The following is a 9667-nucleotide window of genomic DNA, read 5'->3' as shown; positions in this document are numbered from 1 at the left end:
AAAAAGGAAAAATGTGTGTGAAAAGTTATAAATTTTAATGGGTTAAACTTTGTTGTTGAATTAATTTCTTGTCGAATTTGTGGTTGATGTTCAAATTGATTATTGGTGTTTTCTGATGATGATGTAAAGTTGTACTTGAATTTTGAGTTTGATTGGTATAAATTTTGCTAGTTTAATTTTGTATCCGTCATTGTTGAAGCTTGAAAAAACTTGAAAACAAAAAAAAAAATAAGTTCATTAAAATCATGATTGATATCTAAATTGATTATTAGAGTTTTCTAATGATGTTGTAAAGTTGTGCCTAAAATTTGAGTTTCTTCAATTGGTGGTTTGATGAAGGAATAATTGGTGTTTCTTGAATTGATTGTTTCTTGAATTGGTAATATGTTTTAAGTTTGAAAGGATAGAAAATGGAGGTGAGGGGAGAGGTGGGGTCATTTGAAGAAGATAGAAGGAGGGGGAGGAAGGGGGCTACGTTGTAGGGTAAGGGGCAGGGTGGGCGGGGTAGGTGGGGGTTGTGACGAAGAAAGAAAATTTGGGGGGGGTGGACGGTGTCTTTTTTATTTTATATATATATTTTTTTTATTTTTTTAAAAAAATATATGTAAAAATAAAGTGTGGGGATTAATTTTTTTTAGAAAAATCGAACTTTTTATGTGGCTTTGATATGACAGTGATGTGGCAGTGAATGTGATACACTCTTCCTCATGAGAGTGGTATTAAATATTAAGGGATGAAAAAATTTACTTTAAAAAATATTAAGGGGTAAATAAATGAAAATTAAATTTAAGTGTTAAAATGAGTTGAGAGAGCAAGTTTAAGGGACTTTTGATTTATTATCTCTTTTGAAAAAGCGTGAAGGATTAAACATTGTCCCGTACATATTTAGAAACTTTTTTGAACAAACATACAAGATCATTTTGTCATTTTCTCTGCGATATTTTTTCACCACTTCTTAATATATGGGTGAAAATCAATCTTGTTAAGCGAAGAGGAAGCAGGACTTGCTGCCTTCTTTTTTAGGGCTCTATAAGTGATAATTGGATATTCAACAATTTCATAATCACAATTGAGTCGCCCCATGCTATTCACAATAACTTCATAAATTTCTTGTCTCAAATAACTTACTGTCGATCCTTTTAATTAGCCTATTGCTTTCTTATTAATAGTTTGGTACTTGTGAATTTTCAGTGGTAGATTGAATTTCACCAAAAACGATTGATTTACTTATAAAGAGACTTAGAAAAAAGTGAGACCCAACTGAGTTTATCCTAGACAGGAGCCACCTACACGTAGTTAAAAATGAGTCAATAACTCAAATGGTCATTCAATTTTAGATTTTTATCCCAGAAAGTCACTCAACTTTAAATTTTTATTTCAGAAAGTCACTCAACTTTTATATTTTTACTTAGAAAGAAAAATGTGAAAGTTGAATGACTTTCTGAGTAAAAATATAAAAGTTGAATGACTTTCTTAGTAAAAATGTGAAAGTTGAGTGTTTCTGAGTAAAGATCAAAGTTGAGTGACTTTCTAGGATAAAAATCTAAAATTAAGTAACTTTCTGGAATAAAAGTTCAAAGTTAAGTGACCATTTAAATTATTAACTCAGTTAAAAATTAAGAGAGAATGATATCTTTTTTAAGAGAATCCATCAAGCAGGTTGCTTAAGCTTATCTTTTAACAAAAATATTTTTATTCAAGTTTAAAAGTTAGAAACTCCACAAATACAACCCCTCACCCTCCTAAAAATTGCAGGAAAGAAAGTTCCAGCTAAGGGTCATTTGCACGAATATCCCTATTCTGGGATTGCTTTAGTTTTTGCCACTCATTCAGCACTTCAAGTAATGAAGAAATGATCGAAAATACTCCTGATATCAAAAAAAATAAAAAATAAAAGTCATAAAACAGAAGTTTATATTTTTGCATCATTGTATAATGCAAGATATATTGTTCAAGGCAAAATAAGTTATGGTGCTTAATTTCTAAACAAATGTAATATTAATTTCTACAGAACAAATGTAATAGAGGCATAACTCTCGGTTCAAATTATTGTGTCTCAGGGGCGGCTCAAGCACATTGGTGGCCTAAGGCGAAAATTAAATCGAGGCCTTAAATTTTTAAGGAAAATTACTTTAGTTAATAAAGTCTATATTTTAAATTTTGAGATGCAAAGTTGTAAATATTATAGATAATTCTTTTTATTTTTTTCGTAAATATAACTAATGCATTTAATCTTTATAGAGACACACTTTAAATACATCAAAATTCTTCTAATAAATTTTTACTTTTATATAATAAATACTTTTTTCTACAAATAATATTTAATAATTTTTTAATAAAAACCTATAATCTATTATTGCTAAAAAAAATAAAAACAAACCTTGAGAGCCTTAGGCGGTTACCTTTTCTTTTATTAGGTAGAGCCGGCACTGTTGTGCCTTAAGAATTTCATAATCCATTAGTTATGCTTTATAGACATAACTTAATTCCTAGAGCAAAAGCAAAAGTTGTACTTAGTTTCAAAACCCACAAAATTGTGCCATAAGTTCTGTAAAGAGTTTTGCCTTGTGAATTAGATACTACATGACTTATGTCGGATAAAATAAATTTTTACCTTATGAAACTAGGTCATAATTGAGGATATTTTGGCGCACAAACTTTCATTAGGATTAAAGAAAAGTTACATCACAACACTAATTATCTTTTCATATTTACGTAATATCTCATATCTTTTAATTTATAACTATATCCATCTCATATTTTAAGTAATGTATCTTAGATAATAATGTATCTAAAGACAATATGTATTCATAGAAAATTAACTATGGATTTGAGATAGTATGTATCATGAGTAAAACTTAATATATCGAGATCAACATAATATATTTAAGATGTCAAATTTTCGAACAACGCAATGCATCGGGACCAACACAATGTATTTGAGATTTCAATAATGTATTTAAGATTTTTAATAATACTGAAAAGTGTTAGAGATAGAGAGTAATTAGCTTCAAAACTGATGAAATTTATGTTGTTTATATACGAAAAATTAAGAAGCAAAAATTAAGACCACCCATTAAATAGAGGTAATCCATGTAAAATATTGAATTGAATTTTTCATAAGTAGCAAACTTATAGCTATAATTAAAATTTTTATAGCAATTATTTTATAATTACGAAAAATAGCAAGTTGTATTTTATAAAAATATTGCTACTAAAATACATATACAATAAGATTCACTGTTCTTCTTTTACTCAAATCAATTGAGTTAAATAAGGAAACAATAAATTCTTTTTTCATAAATTACTGCACTAGATTTTTTATTCATAAATTACTCTTATTTCAATTAGTAGATTCATTTTTCCAAATCAAACTTAAATATCAAAGATTATTATCTTCGTGATCTTTAAAAATTTAAAATAAAGCATTATTATTGTTTTTTCCTCTCTTTCACCCGCTTATATCTCTAACCTTTTTTCTTGTTAGTTTTTTTTAATCCTTTTTTAATCGTTTTACTTTTTTATTTTGATTTCTTTTTTCTTTCCACTTTATTTTCTCTCTTTTATTTATCTTATTTTTTTTCCTTTTTTCCTTTTTCTTTATTTTTTCTTTTTTGTTTTCTTATCTTTTTTCCTTTCTCATATTTTTATTTCTTTTCCTATTTTCATTTTCTTCTTCTTTTTTTTCTATTTTTATTTTTTTCGCTTTTATTTTGCACTTCTATTTCTAACTTCTATTTGTATTTCTTTTTTCCCCCTTTTTCACTTCTTTTTTTTTTCAATTTTTTTTTTATATTTTATCTTTTTCATTTTTCTACACTCTTTTATCTCTATCTTTTATTTTTAAAAGACAAATATCTATAACACATATACATATTCAAAAAATATATAAAATAAATTGGCATACAGATCTGCATATGTATTTATAGTACAAAATCTATATATGTATTTATAGAAATACATATCTGACTCATATATATATATATATATATATATATATAAGCATATAGGACACAAAATCTCTATAATAAAAAGGACAATTATATACTTATACATATAGGTAATCAAAAAATAGATGATACATGCTTTAAATAGTTAAAACTACAAATAATTATATATGTTACCCTCTAAAATGACATAGAATAATTCAAAGATAAATCCAAGACCGTACAAAAATACATATGAATATGCATTTGTATATACAAAAAGGACAACTAAATACATATACATATAAGTAATAAAAAGATACATGATACATATCTTAAACAGTAAAAAATACAAATAAGTACATATGTTACCTTCTAAAATGATATAGAACAGCTCAAAGACAAATCTAACACTGTACAAAATACATGAGGCATATGTGTTTACAGAATACATACCTGATCCATATGTATATTCTTGTTTTATATGAGTCACCTTTGTATTTCGCAAATACATATGAAGATATATATTATAGTTATGATTGTTACTGTTTAATATGAATATGATATGTATTTCGTAAATATATATCAGAGTCATATTTGTATTTGTTGTGTAGTAATATACATATGGATTAGACAAGTATTCTGTAAATATATATGCAGAGTTATATGTATTTTTTATAATGTAACCTATATTATATAAAAGAAAACATATGCATATTATGTATTTTGTATTATACTTTTGTCAAAAGTACATCTAATATAGATTTATGCCATTATTTTGTTTTGTAGGTGTTGCATGATCATATATTCATGGCAAGAGTACTTCCGAGGTTTGTACCACATATAGAATGTCACACAGTCAATGATATTGAAGAACGTATCAAGGCGATATTATCAAATGAACAGTACACAATTTTTTGTCATAAAAATATTTGTGGTGTCTACATGAACAAGAAGAAATATGTAGTTCAAGTGCAATTAGGCAAGTGCATTATGTCACAAATGTATTGTATATTTTTTGGGAGCATGTACATGTATTTATATTTTGTATATATAAATGCATATCTATAATATTCTCGTACAGTGTTGGATTTGTCTTTGAACTGTTCTATGTCATTCTAGATGGTAACATGTGTGTTTGTTTGTATTTTTTACTGTTTAAAATATGTATCATGTATTTTTTAATTACCTATATGAATATATATATAGATAGATAGATAGATAGATAGATAGATAGATAGATAGATGGATAGATAGATAGTTGTCCTTTTTGCTATAGAGATTTTGTGTCCTATATGTTTATATATACATATGAGTGATATATGTATTTCTGTAAATAAATATGCATACATATGTATGTTTTGTACTGTAAATACAAATCCAGATCTGTAGGATTATGTATTTTGTATATTTTTTGAAAATATGTGTATGTAGGGGTGGACATGATATGGTATATACCGAATACCAGATCGAAATCAAAAAATTTTATACCGCGGTATGGATGTTATGGTATTTGGTATGGTATTTGGTATGAATTTTAAATTATTTTGGTATTTGGTACGATATTTGATATTTATGCAATAAATACCGAAATATCGTATACTACACCAAAGTTTTTTAATAACATATAAAACCCATGTATATATATTATATTTAAGATTATTAAATATATTTATATATCATCCATTAGCCAATTGAACACAAAAGTAGCTTTTATTCATAAATAAATTTTTTGGGAAGCTTATTATTTAAGAGTACTATGCTTAAGTTTAGGTACTATTATTCAGAGTTTACATATTGGACTATTCAATCGTGATTGAAATGTTTTTTTTGTGTAATTGATTAGCAAAGATAGTTGTTAGCCTAACATGATTGAGACGTTTTTAAAATTTAAAGTTATAGTTTTTTTATATGAATATATGTAATTAGAAATCAAATAAAGTATGGTTACCAAATTATCATACCGTAAAATATCGAAACCGAATTTAAAAATACTGAATTATACCGAACTAATTTGGTATGGTAATGGTATTGTTCTTTTAGATACCAAAAACCAAAGTTACTGTACCAAAGTTTAAGATACCGTACCGTACCATGCCCACCCCTATGTGTATGTGATATACATATTTGTCTTTTAAAATAAAAGTTAGAGATAGAAGAGTAAAAATACAAAAAAAAAAAAAAAAAAAAAAAAAAAAAAAAAAAAAAAAAAAAAAATAGAAAAAGAAAAAAAAAAAGAAAAAAAGAAGAAGAAAGAGAAACAAAAGCTAGAAATAAAAGAAAATAACAAAAAAATAGAAAAAATAAGAAGAAGATGAAAATATAAAAAGAAAAAAAGATACAAAAAAGGAAAATAAATAATAAAGAAAAAATGAAAAAGAAAAAAAATGGAAAGAAAAAAATAAAAAAAATAAAAAAAAATAAGATGAAAAAAAACTAACAAGAAAAAAAAGTTAGAGATGTAAGAGAGTGAAAGAGAGAAAAAAACAGTAACGATGTTTTATTTCAAAATTTTGAAGATCGTGAAAATAATTATCTTCAAATATGAGAAAAGAAAAAAATGAAAAAGAAAGGAAAAAGAGAAATAGAAAAGAGAAAATAAAGTGGAAAAAAATAAAAAAATAAAATAAAAATAAAAAATAAAATGATAAAAAAAAGGTTAGAAGGTACGGTTATATTGGAGGGAGTAACATAGTGGAGTGAAAATAGTAAATGGTAAAGTGGTGAAAGTAAAACAAGCACTTGTCTTGTCAATAGGAAGAATAATGTTACTCTTGCTATAAACTATAATTTTGCAAAAAGTGTTACTATTTATTGTAATTATAGTTTTAATTATGCTACTTTCTGTAATTTTTTTAATCTTGAAAGGCTAAGATTCTTTGGAAAAGAACACTCTATAGCACTTTTTAAAACAAATAGCCCAAGTTTGAAAACTTTTCAAAAAGTAGTCAGTCGGATATACTATTTTCGTTTTATAGTCATTTTCTAATTTGGGCCATTTTGACCTACGTAGTCCATATACAGTCTATATACAATATTAATACAGTCTATATACAATACTGATACAGTATTCAACTTGGGTCATTCGGCCCTTTTAAAAATATTTTATTTTTTTTCTATTAATTTTTAACTGATCAAATATTCTGCTTTTTTTTAATTGTTTAGAAATAATAATTAAATTATATAAAAATGATGTAATTGTTAAATAGAATATGTATCTATATAAGATATATGTATATAAATTGTATAGTTCTATAAAATATGTATATGTATAAAATATATAAAAAAAAAAAATATACAGAAAGTGTATGAAAATTATAAAATTGTTGTATAAAACGTATAAAAAAAAGTATAGGTATTGTATAAACTGTGTATCAAAACTGCATAATTTTCGTATAGAACATTCATATGTATAAGATTTGTATAAAAACTGTATAGAAAGTGTGTAGAAACGATATAGAACAAGCCAGTAAATTGAAATGGCTAGAAGATAGAATTTAAATTCCATGATCATTTTTACAAAAATAATTTAATTTGAAGTATCGTTTCTGTTCTTTCTCCAAGATTCTACTAGCTTAATGAAGTGGCCCGACACAATTTATGAAAGTAAATCCTTCCATCTGATGAGTTTGGCCCAAGAGAAGCAGCCCAAAACTCCCCCTAAATTGGCCTGTTTGTCTCTTGAGATCATCATGATTGGGCTTTAATGAGACGTTGCCTTCCTCGAGGAAAGACTTCACGGTTCACCATTTAGTGGCACCCATTTTAATTTGTACTCGATTCTTAAAAAATGTTTAGATGTTGTTTGAATTGTCTTATTTTTAAATATTTTTTAATTTTTAAAGTTGTTTGATAAAAATATAAATTACTTTATGCTTAGAAAGTACAATAAAAAAAATCAAAAAATAAAAAATAGATTGCTACCAACTTTTGATTTTTATCTTTTAATTTATAAGTCACTTAAAAAAAATTAACCGTAAGACCCTCTAATTTCATATCCAGTATTAGATAATTTCAAACAAAAGCTCTGCTTTCCTTTCCCTTCTTCTTTTTTTTTTTCCTTTTTTTTCGTTGTTAGGGTTTGAGATTATTGAAATATTGATGCATATGTTCTTGGATCGGGTTGATTCACCTATTTCATCTCACTGTATATTCGTTTGCTGTAATACATAGTTTGGACCAGCCTTCATTTCAACTACCTCAACATATTGATTTCGGTCCAAATTTAGAAAATCCTTATATATTATTTTATCTAATTCCTTATGTACATCCTACGTAAATATTTAGTATATATCTCTAATAACTTGTACCTTATTTAAGAGTGTATCACTTTATTATTTTGTACCTCATTTACACTTCTTACTTATTTAGAGATAATAAAGTTGGTTTAGTATTGGTTCTCAATTAGGGTTAGTTCGTTTCATTTTGATTCAATCGAATACATTCACTACAATCAGTTCAAGTTCAATTATTCAAGTATTCCATTCAATTCAATCATTCATTCATTCAAATTCAATTACTCATTCAATTCTCTTTCAATTTTTCCGCAACATCTCTGTCAAACTTTATTTAATTTTTAACAGAGATTATATTTTTCTCAAGTCATTAATTTTGGGCATGAATTGATTTTGCTCGCTTTACATGAAACTGTAAATTCGTCATGGTTGAAAAGCTTGAAAACAAATGGGTGTGTATTTAAAAAGCTAGAAAAAAATGGCAAACTACCATTGTTACAAATAGGCCAGTTTCACAGATTTAATGTTTTTTCTCAGAAATGGATGATTCAATTTGTTCTTTATGATACAATATGAAACTTATGTTTTAAATTTTAACTTACTTCAGGTAAATTTGAATGCTGAATTGTGTGTTTGATTGTTGAAATTGAAAGAACAAATTGTTGTCTCCGAACAAAAATTTATATGCCTAATCATGAGAAATCGCGTGAAGCATAACCAGATTTCCTCATCTCATGTGAAAATATCTGAAGCTACTTAGTGTTGCTAAAGTCACAACTTCAATAAAAACATATCTAAAATTAGACTTTGCACATATCACAACTTCAGACATTTTTATCTGAAATTGGTCGTGGCTTCTCATACAGTGCAAGTTAGTAAACATGAAGTTATCAAACTTCGGAGGAATATGCATTTGAATAGCTGATGACGAAAATGAACATTGACAGTTTAATTTTTCTGTTGTAAGTAATACTTTTTCATCTACTCCTCCAACTTCAGTAGGAAATGTCTCAAGCCTGAAGGTTGATCTTATCAAGGTAATAACTTCTTAAAAGTGATTCGAAGTGGCATTGACAGGTCAGACTAAACTTCAGTTAAAAGTTTCTAAATTCTACCTTGTTATGTACATAATTTTTTGTTAAAATATCTGAATTGGCTTTGGCAAGCCATATTCATCCTTAGGCAAACATGTCTAATGTTTGACTTTTATATGGCAAAACTTTAAATAAAACTATTGACTTTTTAACTTCATTGACGTACGTTTCGAGTTGTCACTGAAGCGACTAAATTAAACTTGATTTTTCTTAAAAAAAAATTGAGTATAACTTAAACACTGCCCCCAAAAGCAAATATTTGTACTTCACCCTTCATCTATTGTGTGGGATTTTAACTGACCAATACTCTATTTCATAATTTGTGTCAATGTAGGTCTAATTAACCTCCGATTCATTGATATTTTATTCAATATACGTCTAAAATTTCAAATTAACTTGGATTTGCACATGA

The sequence above is a fragment of the Capsicum annuum genome, chromosome 2, assembly GCF_002878395.1.
Source record: "Capsicum annuum cultivar UCD-10X-F1 chromosome 2, UCD10Xv1.1, whole genome shotgun sequence".
NCBI lineage: Eukaryota > Viridiplantae > Streptophyta > Magnoliopsida > Solanales > Solanaceae > Capsicum > Capsicum annuum.
This window is presented reverse-complemented; position numbering follows the sequence as displayed.